The sequence below is a fragment of the Sabethes cyaneus genome, chromosome 2 (genome assembly GCF_943734655.1).
Source record: "Sabethes cyaneus chromosome 2, idSabCyanKW18_F2, whole genome shotgun sequence".
NCBI classification, from domain to species: Eukaryota; Metazoa; Arthropoda; class Insecta; order Diptera; family Culicidae; genus Sabethes; species Sabethes cyaneus.
The window spans coordinates 103,199,439-103,223,898 of record NC_071354.1 but is presented as its reverse complement, the minus strand read 5'-3'; positions in this window follow the sequence as shown (position 1 = coordinate 103,223,898).

Genomic DNA, 24,460 nt, shown 5'->3' with positions numbered 1-24,460 from the left:
AAGTATCTGTAGTCTACAATTATAACATGCCAAGCCACGTTCAACTAATATTGGTTTATTGCTATTTTAAACAAGCCGTAATAGTATTACGAATTATGTAACACTTTATTTTTGAAAGAGTTACTAGTATCTTCTAAAGAGAATGAAAATAATTTACAAAAAATGGTAGTTTAGATATATGTATTTACAAACTCAGAGAGAGCATTGAAAGTACTCTCAAATACTAACAAATTATTTTAGATTCTCGATTACGTTACTTGCATCCGCAAGTATGAAATTTGTTGCAAAATAACCCCAGAGAGGCTCACCGATGCGGCATGATAATTTACCGAAGGTGACAAAGCTGTATAATTGAGAGGAAAAGAAAACGAAACAACACACTTTTCCTGAAGTATTCAGCCGACCACTCTAAATCGATTGCGAGTGAATGCCGTGATGTGCTCTAGCCAGATTCGAAATCGGCACCGTTTCGATTGAACTGTTTTGTCCATTCATCCATCTCGTCAGGAATTTTCCCAGATAAATAAGAAAAATTTATATCACTTGTCCTGTCAGGCGGTGTCCCATTGAATATACCTGAATTCAATGAAATTGGGATGTAAGGATTCCAGAGTTAATCTGTTCTGATGGAAGCGCGAAATGCAACACGATCAAGATTGAGCGAATTTCAGTTCTTCTCCGTCTTTCGAAACTGAATTTGTACAGAATTGAATGGCTCTAACCGATAGTCGTCAGCCAACATTGGCGGGGCAATCAATTTCACACTTTGCACCTCGCACAAGAAGCGCCCGACCTGATCTGAACCGAGAATCCAATCAATTCTCATGCGTATCGTAGAGTGGTTCGATAAACTTTGCAACCTTTAACCTCAAATGCATCGAAATACTCATTGAAAGCACTGATTAACATCTGCCCACCACCCTAACATTCTGATCCATATAATGGGATGCAACGAAACTGATTCAGTGGGCAGTAGGAAATAAAGATTTCGCCTTTGTTACGGGTGGAATTTTCGAACGTGTTAAAATAATTCAAACATCTCTGGACTTTCTAATGCAGCCGTCAATGCTGCTGCCATGGTCGGTCAGGATGCCACCGTCATGCCGCCGCCGTTAGGTGCTGATCAGGAATTCTTGCATGGATCGCAAACACAGTTCTCAGCTACCGGAGTTCGATGCTCAATTCAAACGTTCGCAATATCCAAACAATAAATAAATGCAACAAGGTATGCGGTCATCACACGGTCAGGAGCCGTTCAAACAAAACCGAATTCCAGCAGACTAGTTGAAAGAGATTCGAATTGTACGTCGTCTCAATGCAGAACGCAAATTATGGGTAATTTAAAAGTGCTTTAGCTTTACTATTTTCAGAACAATTCAAAGAATTTTAATATAAATCAGCCAGCTTAATTATCCCGCCTTTATCCAATGCAAAGAAATTCTGTCCATACACTGTTTCTATATAAAACTATATATTCAACGGTTTTACGAAAAATTCGATTAAAAAAATTAGAAAGAAACTATAAGTAATCTATTAGGTATCTACACCTATATCAAATAAATCAATATAGAAAAAGTTTTTTAAGCCAGCACTTTCAAAAAGGGGCATAGTACCTTTTCAATCATAAAAAAATCGAACTTTTTGTTGATCATTTCGAAAGATTAACATTTGTAACACAAGCGTTTGAAACCGTTTGGATGAAATTCAAAAATTGGCAAAGTTACTGCTATTCGAACTGCGCATGCCTGGAACAATTACTAAATATATTGACACATTCCGCCGTGACGTTACAACGTTTTGACTTTTCTTTGCACAGTATTTATGTTTTAGCTGGGAAAATCGTTGAGAAACCCCCAAATATTATTATATATTTGGAAAGAGCATAAAATTTCCTATTGAAAGTGAACAAATTAATAGCATTTGCTTTGCCCAGATTGTTTTGGAAAGCAAATATGTAGCGTGACGTTACAACGCGCCAGAAATACGTCTTTTGGTTCTTCTGTCAAAAAACATGAAAATTCTGCTCTCTTTCAAATTTTATCTAAAGATTTTCTTCTATGATTTGATAAGAGATGAATACTGAACAACTTGCCGTTTTCAGAATTCTGATAGTTAGTGAAGTTAATTTTTAAACAGCTTTTACTTTTCGTGACGTTACAACGCTCTGCTTTGCACAGAGAGGGTCGTAGCTCCGTTGTAACGTCACGAAAAATCTGTTCATTTAATATTCGTTAATTATCGCTGTTGCTGCCCTCTGTACATAAGGGATAATCCAAAAATGTGTTGTTAATTTGTCTTTCACTATTTCGCCTACGTAATTGTGGGGTTGTTCACAAACTACGTCGCGCAGTGGGAGGGATGCTAAGAAAGTAAGACATAAGTAATAGCATCGAAACCTTAAGACATAGCATAATAGTTGCTTCAGAAAAGTTTCTTCATTTAAAAAGCACTTTCTAGTGGTGAAAAAATATTCGGACATTAGGGTGTCTTCAAGCAGATACAAAAAATATTTTCTCTATTTTATGTCAGAAATGATAGCTGTCTACAAAACATTTGTATAAAAGCTAATTTTAAGAAACTTTGTTGAATACTGAAGATTTATATTTCGTACATGAAAAAAGTTTTAGAGCCAAACTCTTAGGGACACCCTTAAAAATAGTTTTTTTTCTTCGATCTAGCTCTTTAATAACGCTTCGCTTGCCAATGTTCTAATAAATTGGTAACCTAATTAAATTGCACATTTTTGTCGAAAATAGTAGGCTCTATCTTTTTCCCTTTAGAAGCTATTACTGGCTTTTTTATTTTTACATGTACTCTTTAATGTACTGTATCTCAGAGAACAGCAGCTATATGCAGCTAATCTCACTTGTTTTTGTGAGTCAATTTATGCTGTATTCCACCATATACAATATAGGACAGAACACTGAGGAATATCTAAAAAAAGGAATTATGAAGGCAACCGTAGGTGAACATGTCGAAATGAAAGAAACAAGGGATAGCTCCTAAAGGGAAAAACATAGAGCTCCAGTATCTTCGACAAAAATGTGCAATTAAATTTGATTACCAATTTATTAGAACATCTAAAAGGTGTACGAAGCGTTATTAAAGAGCTAGATCGAAACCCCTGTTTTTGAGGGTGTCCCTAAGAGTTTGGCTCTATAACTTTTTTCATATAAGAAATAGAAATTTTCAGTATTCAATGAAGTTTCTTGAAATTAGTTTTTCTTCAAATGTTCTGTAGACAGCTATCTGACTTAAAATAGAAAAAATATTTTTTGTATCTGCTTGAAGACACCCTAATGTCCGAATATTTTTTCACCACTAGCAAGTGCTTTTTAAATGAAGAACCTTTTCTGAAGCAACTTTTATGCAGTGCCTTAAGGTTTCGATGTTATTACTTATGTCTCACTTGTTTTGAATCCGTCCGGCTGACCGCCGTGACGTTACAACGCTTCAATCAGTTGTAACTTAGGTTCTACTTTACTTATCATCATTCTTTAGGCACCGTTTTAAAGGTATTTTTGAGTACAAAGAGAATACGGATTATTAGATTGTTCGAATTTGTACTTTTCTGCGAAAGCGAAAAAGTACGCCTTTTTCGTGACGTTACAACGCAAGAAAATGGCCCTATTTCATCCACTTGAAATACAAAATAACTGCAAAATTACATCCAAACTATTTTTGGAATGGATTCAGCATATATTCCTTTGTAAGTTGGTCGATAACAAGTGATATTATGAAAAGTTTTAGCGCACTGTAGCAGCATTTTCAAAAATATCACGAAAAATCATTTATTTCTTGTAAATTTCATTTATTTTCGATATACGTTTTATATAACTTCCGAAAATGCTAGAATACCAGTTACGGCAGTTTTGAAAGGTTCAAACATTGCCAAATCATGGAAAAATAATCAACAATGCAAAAAGCATGTTTTATAAATTGTCTGATTGGTATACCGGCCCGCGGAATGTGTCATTGTATTAACAACCAACAATACCAACATGGTTTTCGTAAGGGTCGCTCCACAATGGATTAGATGTTTACCCTTCGTCAGTTACTAGACAAGTTCCGGGAGTACAACTTGCAGACTCATCATTTGAGCTTCGCAAAACGATTTTAATTTGTGATTTTTGATTTAGCTGAAACTTTGCATAGATATTCTTCTTAAAAAAAGATGTCATTTTACCGTATCAATGATTTTTTTAAGATCTCGACTGCTTTATCAAAAGGGCCTAACCAAAAATGGTGCTAATGAATTAAATATTTTATATTGGAAATATAGTTGGTTTAATCGAAATGGTGTCTTCAGCAAAGTTGTAGATAAGACCATTGCAAATAATTTTAAAAGTTTTTGTCACCCCCTCCCCCCCCCCCCTTGGAAATTGACTTGAAAAATCGGGGGGCAAAAAAATAATTTGTAGGATATGAGTTAAATTTTTTATAAAATCAATTGTCTAGGCTCTACATCCTGAAAAATGAGTATACGAGTTGAGTTAACGCTTCTAGCATGAAATAGAAATAAAAAGAAAATTCAAACAGCGGAATTTATAAAAATCGGCCAAAAAAATTATCTTTCGTTTTTGTCTTTTTTTCATAGATTTTTGCATGGAAATTAATATCATATCCAGGGTTGTGGCTTTGCAGTTTTCGCAAATTTCAGGGAGAATGTCCAAATACGCAACGGAAAGTTTTTTATCAAGTCGAGACGCTGTTCGAGAGCAAACTTAACAACGGCTCGACCAACATGAAGTTAATGTTTGCGTTAATGTGTAATGTTTCGAATGTTCAATTCGCACGATTGTGAAAAAGTATTCTGAGTCAGTGCCTTCAGCAAATTATGGCCGCAAACCACTATAAAGGTTGATTCCGTTTAGTTATGTTCCACTTCAGCTGATCTGCAAAATTAAACAATGTTTACATTTTTACACTCGAACAACAAACAATCATGAATGTATCCGTAGTAACTCCGTCAGGGCGAACTCGACGCTCCTCCAATGAATGTCAAAAGATTGTACCCACTTGTGCTCAATATCTGCCATTATCACTCGTGGAAAGCTGGATATATTAAAAAGTCCCCCTTCAGTGGCCCAACACCGGAGGGACAAAAACTTTTTAAAATATTTGTAATGGCCTAATAAAATTGTCCTTCTAAAAAAAAGCACTGTAAAATTTTTTTTTGTTGACAAAGAACAGAAAATAAAATTAAAAAGTTAAATATCTAAAAGCTTCATTTTTTAAAAATTTTATTTTTTGTTGTATTAAAGGTAGTAATACCTACTACCGTCCCTAAAAGTTTCATGATGGGCAAATCAAGTTACAATATTTTGAAAATCTCAAGTCTTTTTTATTTTCACCAAAAATAATTTTTTACAGTGTATAACTTTTGATGCGCATTGTAATACTGTATAACATTGCTGAAGATGTCGTCAATTCCATTAGCCGTTTTAGCAATAAAGCATGAAAAAGGCGGTGGGTGGTGTTGTACGCCCACCGCGATTTCTCGTTTGTCCATTAACCAATAAAGTTGATTTTTAGTAGATGACTAGCTTATATTACTTACCAATAATACGCCAAAATTCAAAGTTACTGGTTAATGGACAACTGAGAAATCGCAGTTGGCGTACAAAACTACCCACCGCACGTCGGGAAACTGCTACTTTTTTGTAACTGCAAGTTTTTATAACGCTTGACAATTGACGAAGGAAACGGTAGAAGAAAGTAGTGAAAGAGTCGATAGGATCTAACATTTTGGTTATTTTGGTTATTTCAATTAAGAATTACATACCTACATATACGCTGTTATTCGTGTATGTTCATCATAATTTCACAGGACCTCGTCCACGTCTGTTTCGCTATCTGTTGCAGAATTATTTTCGTTCTGGGACTTTTGTAAAAGTTTGTATGTTGCAGGTAACAACCGCATTGATTTTTTTACTGTTGGTCTTCTTATGTTGAAATCAATGGATCCGACGTCATTGACAATCTTCGGAAAACATCTTCGTTTGTAGATATTCTGTTCAGAAATCAGATTACTTAAATAATTAAAAAATCATGATTCATTACTGTTAACATACCTTGAACATTTACATGCTCGCTTTTCTCTAAAACGTTTTATGTCTTTGTTACGGCACCCTTGCGGTTCTTCCGAAAGACGACCGACTGGTAGAACAGCTGCATCTATTATTTCTGCACCGTGAATTAAAATTCTATGAACCGATTGTGGCATATAATACCAACCGTATAGTCGAACATATTTCGCAGCATTCTGTACATTTTCAAACTTGTATTTTGCTGGATTTAATGTAAACAGACGCGATGTTTTAGGCACTTGCTGTGTACACTGAATGCAATAGGATATCCAAGCGAACTGAAAGCTCGGTGCAATTATATTTTCAAATAAATCCGATAAATTCATATGTAAATTCATAATTGAAATAACCAAAATGGTTAAAGCAAAACTCAATTTGCCCGACCAGCCCTGGACGAGATTTTTGGCACACTTATACTATATTCTATGGCGTTTCAAGCGATGCTAACTTTAGCTGTCAGTAGGAGCCTATTTACGGGAAAAATTACTTGTAAAAACGGTAAAATTTATGCTACAAATCAATTTTTAAAGCAAATAAAGCAACATATGATATTTACACCTTCTATAAAGTTACGTATTTTGATAGTATCAAAAAAGTTGTAGAACATGTCGAACCTGTTAGATGAGGTATTGTTTACAAAAAGTAAAAAAAACTGATTTTAAGGGGGTCACGACAGAAAGTCAATTATATCTCGCAAACCATACGATGCGGATACTTAGTATCTTCGGCAAGTTTAATGAAATTCAAAGTTCTACAACTTTGCCGTACACATGACCATGCTATCTAGTTCCTATAAAAAATATTTTTTTCAAATTTGTTATCCCCTTAATATCTAATTATATGAAAATGTCATTAGATGCAGAATACTTTTTTATAAAACTGCTCCTAAGACAAATAAGCTCGAAAACGACAGGAAAAGCGAGAAAAGACTTTTGACCGCCTTTTTCCAGAATGATCCCACTGTGCGGCGTAAGTCTGCTTACCATAAAACAAAGTACTTGGTTACTGGCAGGAATTGTAAGAGTGCAAATGGTGTTTAAGCCGAAGTGGAGCTGGATGGGGAACGATATAAAGTAGTCAAGGATTTCATATACCTTGGTACGCTCGTGACATGTGACAACGATGTAAGCCGCGAAGTAAAACCCATTTATATACCGCGATTCTCCTCGATAATGCTTTTCAATTTAGTATGGCTGCAACACAACAGTTCCAATTTTCTCCACCTCACGAATTCCCCACCAAATTAAATTGGTTGTTGTCTATTTCAGTTCCCCGCTAAGTCAAGTTACCGATTGATTCGACTTTTTAATCAGACAAAGGAGCATTCAAATCGACCATAAAAGGCGTTCTATTTTGGAGCCTTCGACAGTTACTTGAATCAAGCAATGATTTTATTGCTTATGAAGTTTGTTAGTATTTTTTCATACCCTGAAAAATATATTGTCAAATTGTAGATTTCTATCGTAGAACATAAAGATTATTAGCGTACCGGCATTGAGTCGAAAACGAATGACGCTTTCCTACGTGAAAAAGGCCTAGAGGACGACAAACTTTTCTGTCATGCAACATCCTAAGTTGGAAAATGACAACTGCTGAAGCGTTCCATACATTGTAAAACAGTCCCCCTTCCGTGTTCATGAGCAGATATAGCTGTTGGCAGTTAAAGAAGCGAATAAAAATATATATACTTATCTTTATCAACTGAAATTGTAGTTTAATGGCTGAAAATGAGAAGTTTGTCAAGCAAGCAACTATGAAGCAAACAACATTTGCGAAGCGAGTCAGTTCAGAAAACAGCAGGTAATAAATTGTGCTGCGTGTGTAAAACTATACTGATTTTTGAATATTTCGTGCTTTTGAGCGATCAGCATAGGAACGACACACCATGAGGATTTTACTGTGTAAAGGAAGACCATAAAACCGAACTAGATACAGTCAGCCTTACCTCGGGAGTGGAAAATGTCTGCATGTGCATGCTTTGAGTATCATTGGTAGTTTCTTCAATCGAAGAGGAAGAATTAATAAATTGAATTACACTATCCTTCTAGAAGTGCGGTGTAACCTTACGAAATTTATTGTTAAGTTTAAAATATACCTACTTCTACTTAAAAGTGTGTTTATTACTATTCAAAAGCACACATTTGCGTACGAAAAAATGAAAGAACGAATGAATGAAAGAACGAATGAATGAAAGAATGAACGAATGAATGAATGAAAGAATAAAAGATAGAAAATGTTGCCGTTCGTAACATTTGTATATTGTCGAAATAATTATTTTTAAGATTTGTCACTCGATTTCTCTTAAATAGTCTCCGGAGTACTAAATGAGGTCGTTTCAAATATACACTAAACAAATAGGGTTAGCTATTAAGCACACATTACACTTAACACGAAAAACGATAAAATCACAGGTTTAAATGCAGTTCAGTAGATGGTCAAAAATGGGAAGTAAAAGGAAGCAGTAATACAGATAGCAATAGAGGGAAACGGCAAAAACAGACTCCTTGGTGGAGAGCATTTCTAACCAACCGTTGAGCGAATAACATTGAAGTGACCAAGTGGACGTGGAAATAGAAGTACATAATTTAAAAACGTTGTAATAGTTGTACAGATAGGAGAAAAAATTAAAAGTTTAATTTAGAAGAAAGATAGTTGAATCAGGTAATTATAGCATTAAAACGGAAACGAGAAGTCGGAAAGCTCATACCTGCAAATTCTGGCTACAAAATAAGTATTCCGTTTCCCAAATAGGACCCTAGGTTAGAGGCTAGAAACACGGGAACCTAGCAAAGTGATTCCGTTAGCCCATTCGCGGATCACGCAAGGATGGTTCGATCGAATTTTGCTAAGCTGACACGGTAATGTCAAATGAATCAAAATTAAGTCAAAGTGATCGAACCATCCCTGGGATCACGTAAGAGGTAGTGCACAGAACAGAAGTGGAAGTAGATATCCGGACACGTACATGCTACTTTCTACAGATACTAGCGAACCTGGCGGTAGCGAGTCACATTTTCCACGAAAACACACGAACGCATACGAATGCACACGAAAGTATGTGAAAGCTGCTATCCCATTGGCAGCGAGCGTTCTGCTTATATTGCTGTTATATTGCTTATATTGCTGCATAGAAGCGAAAACTTTCCCAAAGAAAAATAAAAAGAAAAAAGACTCTGTTACCAGTTTTGATCGCCGAATCATTCGGACTTCCACTTTTGTTCTGTGGGTAGTGGTTAGCTTGGATACAATTAAGTCCGCCCGAGATTGCATGTCCCGGAGAACTGGGATGTGATAGATACACCACTGACCAGTAGAGTGTCCCAAAATAGCACTATGTCAGGAAACCCGGGGGCTCACCCCTCAAATGATAGCTTAGGGTGTCACAACAAAACTTTTATATGGAGTCAACATTGGTTGACGCGATTTAGGGGTCGCACATTTGAGTTTTATGAAAAAATGGCATTTTTCAGGAGTAAATTCAAAAAAATATTTTTGAAAATGTTAAAATAGATGAAACAAGGTACTTAACTATTTTTTTCACAACCATTGAGATCTGATACATTCATTAAAAAGTTATGGTGGCATGTCTGGAGTCATATTTGGTTACAGAAATTTATTAAATCTGGCAAAATTTTGAAATTTTTGAAATTTCATTTAAATAAACGTCAAAACAGGGTATCGAACAGTATCTCAAAGTAACGTAGCTATACTTTATAGATGGGAAATATTATGACCAACAGCTTTGCCTAAGAAAGTATGGACGTATGTTCAAATCTCGCTGAGATATTTACGATTTTATGAAGAGGGAACAAAACACATTTCTGTAATTTTCAAATTTTAGCAGTGTTATGTGAAAGAGGCAAATGACGAAAGTTGAACTATTTATTCTAAACGTCATCTACGTTTGTGATAAGAGGAAATATACACCTTGCATAGAATTTGGCACCGTTTAGGCTCAAGAATCGCTTTTAAAAAGGGCGTATTTAATTTATTAGGAACTATGTTTGAAAAATCGTGTCTCGGAAACTAGGTTTGCTCAAAAATGATGTCTAAGCGTGAATTGTAGGAAATTGATTTTTAAACATGAAAAAATAAACACTGAATTTTTTTACCAGTTTTGTACAACCAGTAGATGGTAGAATCAGCAAGATGTATTCGGACAAATTGCAAGGGAAAATTTTCTGTAGTTGATACAATTTCATAGCCTGGTGATATAACATGAATAACATATGAAAAGGGCACGTTTAAAATATAAAAAATTAAATATATTAAACTTTTTTTTTCAATTATTTTGAATACGGCTACATTTAGACAGCTAATTATTATTTTGAACAATGCGTTGACGAGCATAAGACAGTTGTTACATAAGAAGTAGTTCTTCAAATTCAAATTGCATATAATGTATAACGATTTTCTCGTTGCAAAATATTCATAAAAGTCATTGTTCTATAAAATCCTTTGACAAATATTGCACCATTTCTGAAAAAGTCTCAAAATTCATCAAATCACCTCTATTTTTCCAAAGCAAAAATATCAAATTTCGAAATTACCATTTCCTATATATCTTAATTTTACATTTTTTCTGACTTTAGAACATAGTGAATTTTTTTTACAGTGTTTATTTTTTTATGTTTAAAAATCAATTTTCTACAACTCACGCTTCGGCATCATTTTTTAGCAAACCTAGTTTCCGAGATACGATTTTTCAAACATAGTTCCTAATAAATTAATTACGCCCTTTTTAAAAGCTATTCTTGAGCCTAAATGGTGCCAAATTCTATGAAAACTGCATATTTCCTCTTATCAAAAACGTAGATGACGTTTAGAATAAATAGTTCAACTTTTGTCATTTACCTCATAACATTGCTAAAATTTGAAAATTACAGAAATGTGTTTTGTTCCTCCTTTATAAAATCGTAAATATCTCAGCGAGATTTGAACATACGTCCATACTTTCTTAGGCAAAGCTATTGGTCATAATATTTCCCATCTATAAAGTATAGCTACGTTACTTTGAGATACTGTTCGATACCCTGTTTTGACGTTTATTTAAATGAAATTTCAAAAATTTCAAAATTTTGCCAGATTTAATAAATTTCTGTAACCAAATATGACTCCAGACATGCCACCATAACTTTTTAATGAATGTATCAGATCTCAATGGTTGTGAAAAAAATAGTTAAGTACCTTGTTTCATCTATTTTAACATTTTCAAAAATATTTTTTTGAATTTATTCCTGAAAAATGCCATTTTTTCACAAAACTCAAATGTGCGACCCCTAAATCGCATCAACCAATGCGTTGATCCTGCGAGACAAAAGTACACTGGAAGAGCACCGTCGTCGCCTCGTTATCATCTTGTCCAGCTGTATGTTGAACCGTATAACACCACCCACAGACACCTCTACACTCACACATAGCTTTTTATAAAAGTTAGGGAATTAAGAGGTTAAAATTATATTCAGCAGCTTTTTCATTTCGTACACATATCACAATCCTGATTAACGAACTAGGCTCGGGTGAAAAAGAGGTCTTGAGTATCCTCCCAGACGGTCCTCAGTGGTTCAACTAGGGACCATGGCATGGTGGTCCGGATTTGAAAAAATGCTGACATTAGCAATTGGGTACAAAATGCGCAATTTTTCAAGGGTGGTGTCTTCGGAGAAGTTTAATAATAAAATATAGCGCATCTTTCTGCACTATTAGGGTGACCGTGAATTCACCTATCAGGGTGATACGAACTTTTGGTTTTTTTAATAATCTCAAAAAATAATTTTTCTCCAAAAAATTGCAGAACATACTAAAATAAGCAACGTTGCAGAATATATTAACTATATCTTACCGGTTGCGAAATATAATGAAGTGTTAAAAACCAGCACTTGACTATGCTCAATAACTTTGCACCACCGTGCATAGGTATAGTAGCTGGAATCCCTCTGGTTCCATCAGTAACAAAAGAAAGATGAAAGAACGAATGAATGAAAGAAAAAATGAATGAAAGAATGAAAGAATGAAAGAATGAAAGAATGAAAGAATGAAAGAATGAAAGAATGAAAGAATGAAAGAATGAAAGAATGAAAGAATGAAAGAATGAAAGAATGAAAGAATGAAAGAATGAAAGAATGAAAGAATGAAAGAATGAAAGAATGAAAGAATGAAAGAATGAAAGAATGAAAGAATGAAAGAATGAAAGAATGAAAGAACGAAAGAACGAAAGAATGAAAGAATGAACGAATGAAGGAATGAAAAAATGAAGTAATGAAAAATGAAGAATGAAAGAATACAATCCATGGTATTATACAAGACCTGGTTGGCCCATTGAATACAGCAATATTCCGGAAGAATACAGTTACAGAATACAATTGAGCTGAAATGTCAAAATTGTTACGAAAATATTGTTACCTATTCGAAGAAACTTTATCGAAAATAGAAAAAAGTAAACGTTTTTCAACCAAGTGCATGTATATTATGTCTTACGCTTATTTCATTCAGTATGAAGTATTTCTAAGTGAAAACAATTTTTTGACCTCTTCAGTATCATTTTATTCGATTACAGACCGAAAAGTTTACTTACTCCAATTTTAAGCTTAACCCGGTTTTCAATATGTATTCCGTGTCACGAAAATTTTCAAAATCAGGGACTGAAAATAATTTGCGTACTCCTCAGAAAATTTCAATCACCAAATCTTCAATAAGAGCAAGCGTTGATCACTTGGATTATTTATAACTCGAAGAACCTGAATTTAGGATCGTGCTTCGATCAACAGAGTATAAAATATTATCTTATCAATGGCATTCTCTAAGGGTGAATCAAATAAACGTAGATTTTTTTCATTTAGATGTATATTTCTGAACATGAATCGTTGTAATCATAAATTACAACCCCGAGTTATTCCGAATTTTGAAAAACAGAATTATCATATACATTTTAGCTTCATTTGTTATTTTGGTTAAAAATGAATCTGTTTGCAGTTCTTTAGCAGAATTTCAATTGTTTTTCTTACCTACTAACTGTTAGTTACCATAAAGTTCAAATTCAAACCAAAACCAAATTCGCTCGATTTCAAAATAGCATGTTTCACAACTTTGCCGCAAGCCGACGCCTGGAGTGTTTTAGCTTTGAGCTCCAGCGGCAAAATATTACTTCGTAACAGCGATAACAGTAGGTGCTAGTGCGTGCGAGCAAAATACGCCTGACGATGGTTTTGAAAAGATTTTCTTCTATGACTCAAGTCCATCTGTACGTGGTCTTACTTAGAGTTGCATATACGGAGCCTTAATCATCACTACAAACTACAACATATTTATCATTTTAGATCAATTTTTTGGTGGGTATGAATTGAACGACATTTATTTGTTTACACAGATAACAACCATGACTGTTTTAAATTAATGAAAAGTTATATTTAAAAAAAAACTACATAGAATTTTTTGACTGATTCTAATAGATTTTTGTCCACTGAATTCAGAAAAAAATAATAAAAAAATATCTATCATGTCCATCTATTGAAGGTGTGATCCGACGGGCGGGCATCGAAACGAGAGGAAGGATCTTCAGCAATAGTACCCAACTGCTAGCCTTCGCAGACCACCTCGATATCATTACTAGAAACCTTAAGACGGTGCGGGCAATCTACGCCAGTCTAAAAACGGAGGCTAGGAGGATGGGTTTTTTTATTATATTATTATTATTAAATCAACGGGCTCGAGATAGCCCCAATGATTGCCGTTAGTTACATAAAAATACAGTCAAGTGAGTAAAATATAATTACAAAAACAGTTCAAACATAAGTCTATATCACTCGCGGTTTACTACTCCCGAAAAAACAACTTGCAAATCTTCTGCCAAGTATTCGACCCGACAGATGAAAATCGAATAATGATGACACTTGATTAAAAACTCGCTGCATGCCACCGATAGCGCCATTCATAGAGTAATTAGTGCGACGAACTAGCTGCACTAGCCGTATTTGAAGGAAAGGTGTTGCGGACTATTTTTGGCGGAGTACAAACGGAAAGCTACAGGTACTGCTTGGAGGGATGGCCATCGTACACCTGGCGAAATTCGGGAGACTACGGTGGGCCGGCCACGTCGTAAGGATGCCGGACGATTGTGCAGTGAAATCCGTCCTCTTCAAGAACCCCACCGGCACCAGGAATAGAGAGGCCCAACGTGTTAGATGGCTCGACCAGGTTGAAGCCGTCCAGTAAAACTCGTTGCATAGTCTTGATTTTAGACATATAGCAATAGAAATTTCTTGAAGGGAGCTACATTCCAAATTTAATTTTTTCATCCAAGTTCTGTCTATTAACGGGAAATTAACAGTCATTAACTTTTCGCCAGAAAGCCTAATTTCGGAAGCAGTTTTTGGGCCCAAAACAAGGGGTGTTTTTAAATGTATTCACCGTATTCTTCTTGCCAATCTGAACACAGTGAATTTATTTTTATGACGAGAACTTTTACTGCAAACAAAAAAACTGCTTTTGAAACTCACAAAATCAATGACGAAATCATTTCACCTTAAAGCAGAGTTAGTGCGCTCAGATACACTCACTAACTCTCTCAACTGTATTGCCTCTACTGTATTAGGAAACAAGCATTCAATTTCTTTAACAGGGTTTAAAGACCAGATCAGGACAGGGTTTAAAGACAGTTCAAGAAAATTGTTGATTACATTCAGTTCTACAAATGTTCCATACTACAAATGACTTTTACAGATTATACAGTAGGATTTCGAATTTGGCAACAAATGCATGTCACCTATGTTGCCAAAATTGAAACCGTGCCAAAATCGAGACCCTATTTTTGATATTAAAAAATTTAATGTAATAGCGTTAAAAATTGACTAAATATTATTAATCAACGATTGCAACCATTTTATGTTTAAATAGTCCGCCAAGAGCTATCCGTTTGGTGCAAGTAAGCTTTTAGCAACCTGCGGTAAGACGTAGTCCAATGGCAATAAAAATATTTTTGTTCGAAACATTCTATAACCGCATACTTTTTTTCATGAACACACTGAGGGCATCATTTTTTCGTCATTTAAAACATGTATGAGAAAACTGACTGATATTTAAGCATATTTTCGGAAGGGAAATATTTTGTGTAGCCAAAAACGGATACTTTTGTTTCCAAAATCGAGGTATGCCAAAATCGAACCATGCCAAAATCTAACCATGTCATATTCAAAATCCCACTGTACTTCTATGAGGCAACACAGTTGAATGAGCGTAACTTTGTTTTAATGAGTTTGAAAAATGTTTAAAAAATCAATTCAGTAGCATTTCTGCTGTGTTTATTCCGTAAAAATTTACAAAAAAGAATTGAAAAAATTGAAGGTTGTATCTGAGATACTACCGCCGTATTAATTTGTATGAACGCAGAACATATCATATTTTTAAATGACTTCAAGATTCTTATCACAAGAACAGTGCGTGTCCTGCCTCATTCAAAAAAATTGTCTTTGCTGATTCATCATATCAATGCCGATTAGTATGACAAACGCATTTTTCTGACCACAAGCTTAAAAGGTTATAAAGTTACACTTTGCTAGGCACGTTCCTATGTTTTATGGCCTGAACATGCAACTTCCAGTAGTACCTAATTCACAGTTAGGTTAAGCATAAACTTATTCCGATAGAGCGTTGTTGAAAATACCAGCAGACATTACTCGACGCCTCTTTTAGACACGTATCAAGCACTTGTTTCTAAAAAATGTTTCTTCCACACATACTGGATTTGTTTTCGTAAATACCACCTGAAAATAAATGGTTTATGCGTGCTAATACAGCTCAGCTGTTCCGAGAGTAACGGCCACAGTCTGGTCGGTACTTAGTATGCATGCAAGGTGTGAAATGCAGCTCTGATCGTTGCGATACACTCAAAAGAGCAGCATTTCGTTGTTCTTCTAGAAAGAGAGATTAACTGCTACTCATCTTAGTTCAAAGTGTAAAACTTATTTTCAGGGTCATTGACAATCACGATACGTATAATAAAAGATAATTATATGCGTCACGTTCCTAAAATAACTTTGGTATGAGTATGAAGGAAAAAAGTTATTTTTTAAGCTATCACCTTATTTAACGAATTGGGTTAATTCGTAGTATAATAGTGAAATAATATAAAAATATTATTAAAAATTTTGCACATGTCTTGCTTGCATGATGCATCGAGGCGAACAGCGTACGAAGCCATCTGGTGTTCAATGGCCGAAACTGAGTTTCATAACGCTCAACATCGGAAAATATCAATAGCTCGTTCCATGTTGAGTTGGATAGCCAACGTAGAGCGCTGCTGAGGTGAATAATTCTGGGTGTTTGCCCGTAAAGCTTTGGCACTAAATCCGCTGTCGGGAGTTAGCCTTCTGCTTTAAATTTGATATAAAACATTACGATCAATAGTGTATATAACAATTGCAAGGTACAATTTTCAATAAAATTCAAATATTCGATGAATGACTTTTATCACATCTTGCTACAAGATGAAATGAGAAACTAATTTGTTTCACTATTAAGCTGTGCATAAAAATTATGGCTTTCAAAATTCACATCAAAATTAATTATTCTTATAATTATTCGCATTTCCTATTTACAGTACACAGTACATCCATAATAAAAACGGCAAATTGTAATTAAATCCCAAGGGCTATCACTAATATGCACAGTTTATTCCGCATTAATAAGGATTTGTAAGAGATACCGATTTATTATTCTTATTATTAATAGTATGCACAAGCGGCAGCTTCTCCCATTTTTGTTTTGCAATCACTTCATCTTCCGGTGGACTATGATCTGACACCGGTGTACCGAAAACGGTCCCCAGTTGCTGCTTGTAAGCGATACTGGGCTTACGAGATCTGTCGGTACCTAGTGAGTGAGAGGTAAATATCAGATTCAATCAACTGATGTTGGCTGGCGGGCAGGCTGCGGGTGAACCCGTAGAAAATACACGCTTGTTGTCTTTATTATCACGTATTTAGATCCCTTCCACATCTGCCGTTGTTTTGCGTATTTCAACTGAATTCAGACCGCACCCTTCAATCACGGAGCAGCGCCCTTTTTGTCTAGTTACATGTTCTGTCTGCTGAGAGAAAACTAAATGGAGGGAAAAACGTGTTATGTACATACATTTTATGCAACAACCTCCGGTTGCGTTTTGAATACGTTTCTCAATAATTTAGACACCGGGTCTAGGGCCGAATTTAACAACACTGATTTCGATACTACATAACTAGTTTTGTTGATTTGCATCAAACTTACAACAATTTTCTATTTCACCGCATAGGATTGCATAGGAGTACTTGCAACATCTACCCTCACTGGTGAGATTTGGTTTGTTAATCATTACATTTTTACAATATGTCGTCCTCTCTTTTAAAGTATCCGGAATAAATAAATCTTGCGAAAATTAGAAAAACTGATATGTTACATATTTAGAATATAAGTAGATATTTCTATTTAATTTATTTTATGCTAAACGCAACGTAATGCAAAACCTAAATACTGAAAACTTCAAGGAAAACCAGGGCTGTTCTGCTCCATGTACTCCGATTTTACTTATTTTCACTTATTGGATTTATGGATCTACGTCTGGTGAATTCGAGATGGACGGCCGTTGTACTACGGACAAAATGAAGATTGCAACTTTGTGTTTCTGCTATTATTGGTTCACTTGCGCTTTGTAAAGCGGTACCAAATCGCATTAAAACGTCCATGGTCTGTAATCAAAACGCCCACGACTTCAAGCCAACCTCCAGAACACTTTTCCGAGAGACAATTTTGAATTTTAGGATGATTTATCTTGCGACACGTCAAATTACATCAGCTTGATAACATAAGACTATTGAAAGTATAATAAAGACATTTTAAAGGCAAATGACCACATCAGCATTAGTTCCGGAACATCCGGTACCCGGTTTTTGTGACCATTTTTGTATTTTAGGGTAATTCATTTTGCGACACATCAAATCACATCGGCTTGATTAAATAAGACTGATGGAGTAAAATAAGGTAATTTAAAAGCCAAATGGCCACTTTACCATCGGTTCCGGAAGATGCTTAATCTTTATATTAGCTCTTTGAGTTCTTATATTGCATAATATAGCTCTAAGATGTTGTACATAAAAGGGTCACAGTCAGCCCGACAACATCATCTTCAATTGCATAGCGTCACACAACAATGAAGCAGTGAAGCTACGGTTTTAACCGACGCAGCACCGCTTTGCTTTCAGACTGGCTTCAGTCAGCGTCAGTGAGACGGGTTTCACTTCATCATGACTATAGGTTTTAACTTTTCATTTGTACTTTTTTATCAAATATTCAGAAGCAGGCCAACAATTTTGAATGCAAATGAATTGAATTTGGGTAACATTTCTTATAATGCAACGCATATTATAATTAACCCGTTCAATATCGACAAATCGTGCCTGACCTTCAGTCGTCGTCCATTGAAACTGCCACCAACTTCAATTGAAGCTTGCTTGAAACGTTCTGTTCAACAAATGAAGCAAGTCACTTCATGATGAAGCGAAGGTAAGAGAAAGTCAGCATCATTTATTTGTTTCGACGATGCCGGGCCCTGGTCATAGCCATACAATCCATTAGCCAGTGTTTGCGAAAATGTTGTTCTTTGAGTTCTTATATTGCATAATATTACCGCAGACAAACAGACATAACACTCGTTTTCCATTTATCGCACCAATTAAACCGTCATTTCAAATTTGGGCTTAGTTGGAAATGTCTCCGTTTTGATCAAATTGGCACTTTTTAACGAAAGAAGGGGCTAGTTGAAGGGATACTACTGTTGCTATTTGATATTTTGGAATGTCGATCATAGATGGTGCTAGTGTTCAGGCTAAATGTGCGGAACGATAATTTTTGTTGATTTTTCTTCCAAGAGTTATGTCTGTTTGTCTGTGATATAGCTCAAAGATGTTGTACATAAAAGAGTCTTAGCCGGAAACTGAAACAAATAGTTTTTATGCTCGCATTGGATTTTATTTAACTGGATAAAACATTTTCCACTGTGCTGGTTTTTTTAGGTGGGCAAAATGTCTCTTTTGTGTGAGTGGCTTTGAACCGTCCATTTTCTACCGCGAACCGATTCATATGGTCGATGTTAAGTCAAGCAGAACCGAGTGACAAAATTCTGACTTCGAGAAAAACGCATTCAAAGTTTGCTGCTCATCTTATAACTCTGGCTGTTTACGTAGTCTGATTAGAGTAAAATGATGCTTAGAAAATTCTCGATCGTTTGCTGTCATTAACCCATTCTTTTAAATTTTGCGACTTGATCCGGTCTGATTTAACACCGACCATATGATATCGCGACAAGCAATCGTGTTGAACAGGCGAGTCGATCAAGCTGTTCAGTAAAGTAGTTCAGTCGAGCAGTCGAATTAACAGTTTTGTCAAGCAGTCCAGTCGAGCAGTCGGGTCAAGTGAATCGTGTAGTCTAGTCGAGCAGTTGAAACAAGCAATAAAGTACAGCAGTTGAGTCGAGCAGCCGATTCGAATAGTCCAATCGAATAGTTGACCCTACTAGCACAGTTGTTACAAACCAGTTATGGCAACCGATTTATGACTAATTTCAGTCATAAATAAGTTTCTGCAACCTTAAGTGCAAAAAATGTGCTGCTTGGTGAGTCAAGCAGTTGAGTCTAGTAGTTTAGTTGAGCAATTCAGTTAAGGGGGCATAGTACTTTTTCAATGTAAAAAAATCGAATTTTTTTTATTGATTATTTCGAAAGATTAACATTTTGACCATATGTGTTTCAAGTCATTTCGATGAATTCTAAAAATTGACAAAGTTACAGCTATTTGTACCACGCATGTTTGGAGCGATTACACAGCGAATAAAAACTTCAACGTCGTTTTTCTCGAAACTAGGTTTTGAAAGTCGGTACCATAAATATCTCAAGAACGGCTCAAGCAATTTTCATGATTCTTTTTTTGTTTCGAAGCCAACAAAATTATCTAGTGTTTGACCCATCCTTTTCTCGATATTACAATTTTTGTATTTTTTAGAAATGTTTGAAGTCCATTTTTTCGTCTAAAAACCTTACTTTTATGTTTGAATGTCCGCCATTTTGTTATGCGTTCGAATTTAAAAAAAAGGATGGGTCAAACACGAGATAATTTAATATACTTTCAAGTCGTTTTGGAATTTTTCAATTCGGATAAGCCCCCCAGCGCCAATCCATGGTACCGCAAATCATGTTTATTTCGAATGATCATGTTCAAGGAGCCGTAGGGGAGAGGGGAAGAAGTTCACATATGCAAACAAAATTGTAAATATTAGTATAAAGTGCAATGCATAAAACCCGAATCGATTCGCTTTTCGCGTTATCGAGAAAAAAATATTTGAAATAAGGCAAAAAATATGGTGTAAAAAGTACTATGCCCCCTTAAGTCGAGCCGCCGTTGAATCAAGTAGTCCAGCCTGGCAGTTGAATCGAGCAGTTGAGTTGAGTAGTCGGATCTAAGAGTTAAGTTAAGCAGTTGAGTCGGGCAGTCAGGTCGAGTGTTTAAGTCGAACAGTTGAGTCGAGCAGTGAAATCGAGCAGCTCATCCGAGCAGTTGAAGAGAGCAGTCACGTCGAGTAGTTGAATCCAGCAGTCCAGTCGAACAGTTTTCGAGCGGTTGAGTCGAGTAGTCCAGTCGAGGAGTTGAATCGAGCAGTTGAATCAAGCAGTTGAGTTGAGCAGGCAAATCATACAGTTTAGTCAAGCAGTCTAGTCGCTCAGTCGGATCAAGTGGTTCAGTCGAGCAGTTAAGTTTCGCATTGAAATCAAGCAGTTGATTCGAGCAGTTCAGTCAAGTAGTCCATTCGAGCAGTTGAATCGAGCAGTTGAGTCAAGCAGTCGAATCGAACAGTTAAGTCAAGCGGTTGAGGTCGAGTGGCTAAGTCGAATAGTTAAGTCGAGCAGTCTAGTCGAGCAGATAAATCAATCTGTTCAGTCGTCAGTTGAATCAAGCTGACGGGTCTAGCAGTTGAATCGAGCAATCGAGTTGAGCAGTTGAGTCGAGCAGCCGATTCGAATAATCCAATCAAGTAGTTGAGTCAAGCAGATTAGTCAAGTGGTTTAGCAGTTGAGTCGAGTCGAACAGTTGAGTCGAGCAGTTGCATCGAACAGTTAAGTCAGGCAGTTGAGTTGAGCAGTCAGGTCGAGTGTTTAAGACGAACAGTTGAGTCGAGCAGTGAAATAAAGCTATCCAGTCGAGCTGTCAAGTCGAGCAATCGAATCAAACAGTCCAGTCGAGTTCAATCGTGCAGTTAAGTCGGGCAGTCGGGTCGAATAGTAAGTCGAACAAATGTGTCAAGCAGTCGAATCGAGCAGTTAAGTCAAGTAGTCCACTCGAGCAGTTAAATCGAGCTGTTCAGTCAAGTCGATCGGTCCAATCAAGCAGATGAGTGGAGAAGTCGAATCGAATAGTTCAGTCGAACAGTTCAGTTGTGCAGTCCATTTGAGCAATCAAATCGAGTAGTGCAATCGACCAGTCCAGTAAAGCAATCGAGCAGTCCAGCAGTCGACCAGTGAGGTGACTGAGAATAGAACTCATTGCTACGAAAACATTTGTCCTGTCCTGTACCGTCAGGGGCCTGTTTTTAATTAGCGTCTTATGACGTCCTAACAGAGGCCTGGTTTTGGCTACAGACAAGCCTCTTATATAAATAGATGGGCATAATTTTAAGACAAATGGTCATTTCGTCATCGGTTCTGGAACATCGGGTGCACGGTTTATGAGAACATTTTTGGATAGGGTAATTCATCATGCGGCACATCAAATCACATTGACTTGATGAAATAACACTAATGAAAATACAACAGAAAAATTTTAGAGCCAAAATTACCATTTAGCCATCGGTTCCGGACTATACTGTATCCGGTTTTTGGGGACATTTTTAGATTGCAAAGTAATTCATCTGCCCCGAGTTACTTCGTTTTAAGGTTTATTATAAATACCGGGTACCGGATTATATGCGACTGACACCCCATTGTTCTTCCATTATTGTTATTTTATCAACGCGATGACATTTGAGGTTCCGCATGGTGAATTGTCTCAAAATCCAAAAATGTCCCCCGAGACTGGAACCGGCTGTTCCAGAACCGATGGTAAAGTTGCCATTTGGCTTCTAAATGACACTGTTTTACTTCCATCAGTCTTATTTTATTAAGCCGAAGTGATTTGATATGTCACATTATGAGTTATCCTAAAATACATAAAAGTCCCCAAAAACTGAGTAGCGGATGTTCCAGGACCGATGCTGATGTGGCTATTTGCCTTCAAAATGTCTTTATTATACTTTCAATAAAGTTTGTTCGCGACAAAATCTGGACACCCCGATTTTGCAATAAAACAAATTTGCTAGAAGTTCAATCCATGAAACAATTTTATATCATACTAGCTGACCCGACAAACTTCGTATTGCCACAAATTAACCTGTGTTGTACATAAATCATGAATCTCGGATGATCTTTGTCACTATCTCGAGTTTTGTAAGCCCCCCAGGCGGCGCTTCCGACGGCGGGTCACCGGCAACACTCGCGACCGGCTCGTCCTGAATGATCTAGTGTTACTATAGATAGTTTTTGTGGTCTTGTTATTGATTAATGTTTTATGGAAGAGTCTCGAATTTCTCGAGTTGGATTAGTTTTTGAGTTTCGCAAAAATTTCTGTTTTATTTGTATGAGAGTCCATATGCCCCTACCACAGGGGTGAGAGGTATCTAACTATCATAAAATAAACTCAAGACTCAAAAATCTTCTACTTGCTAAATTTGGTTCCATTTGCTTGAATAGTACTCAAATTATAAGGAAATTTGTATTTCATTTGTATGAGAGCCCACCCTCTTAAAAGGGGAAGGGGCAAAGTCATCTAAAACTCTCACATGCCAAATTTGGTTCCATTTGCTTGATTAGTTCTCGAATTATGAGGAAATTTGTATTTCATTTGTGTAGAAGCCCCCCCTCTTGAAGTGTGGAGGGATCCTAATTCACCATAGAAAATATTTTTGCCTCCAAAAACCTCCACATGCCAAATTTGGTTCTATTTGCTTAATTAATTCTCGAGTTATGGGAAAATTTGTATTTCATTTGTATATGAGCCCCCTCTCCTAATATGGGAAGAGGTCCTAATTCATCACAGAAAAAATTCTTGCCTCCAAAAACACCTACACGCCAAATTTGGTTCCATTTGCTTGATTAGTTCTCGAGTTATGAGGAAATTTGTATTTCGTTTGTATAGGACCCCCCTCCTAAAGTGGGGAGGGGTCCCAATTCATCATTGGAAAAAAAATTTGTCTCCAAAAACACACACATGCCAAGTTTGGTTCAATTCGCTTGATTAGTTCTCGAGTTATGAGGAAATTGGTATTTCATTTGTACAGGAGCCCCTCCTCTTAAAGTGGGAAGGGGTCCTAATTCAACATAGAAAATTTTCTTGCCCTCGAAAACCTTCACATGCCAAATTTGGTTCCATTTGCTTGTTTAGTTCTCGAGTTATGAGGAAATTTGTATGGAAGCCCCCCCTCTTAAAGGGGAGAGGAGTTATAATTCCCCTTATAAAGCGGGAGGGGTCTCAATTTACCATAGAATAAATTCTTGTCACCGAAAACACCCGCATGCCAAATTTGGTTCTATTTGCTTGATTAGTTCTCGAGTTATGAGGAAATTTGTATTTCATTTGTATAGGAGCCCCCCCTCCTAAAGTGGGGAGAGGTTCTTATTCATCATAGAAAAAATTCTTGCCTCCAAAAACACCTACATGCCAAATTTGGTTCCATTTGCTGGATTAACTCTCGAGTTATGAGGAAATTTGTATTTCGTTTGTATAGGAGCCCCCCCCCCTCCTAAAGTGGGGAGGGGTCCCAATTCATCATAGAAAAAAATTTTGTCTCCAAAAACACACACATGCCAAATTTGGTTCCATTTGCTTGATTCGTTCTCGAGTTATGAGGAAATTTGTATGGAAGCCCCCCCTCTTAAAGGGGAGAGGAGTTATAATTCCCCTTATAAAGAGGAGAGGGTCTCAAATTACCCTAGAATAAATTCTTGTTACCGAAAACACCCACATGCCAAATTTGGTTCTATTTGCTTGATTAGTTCTCGAGTTTTGCAGAAATTTGTGTTTCATTTGTATGGGAGCCCCCCCTCTTAGTGGGGGGAGGGGTCTCTAACCATCACTAAAACCTTTCCTGGCCCCAAAAACCTCTACATGCAAATTTTCACGCCGATTGGTTCAGTAGTTTTCGATTCTATAAGGAACATGGGACAGACAGACAGACAGACAGACAGACAGACAGACAGAAATCCTTCTTTATAGGTATAGATATGCGTGCATCGTTAATAATTATCAAACAAATTAACATT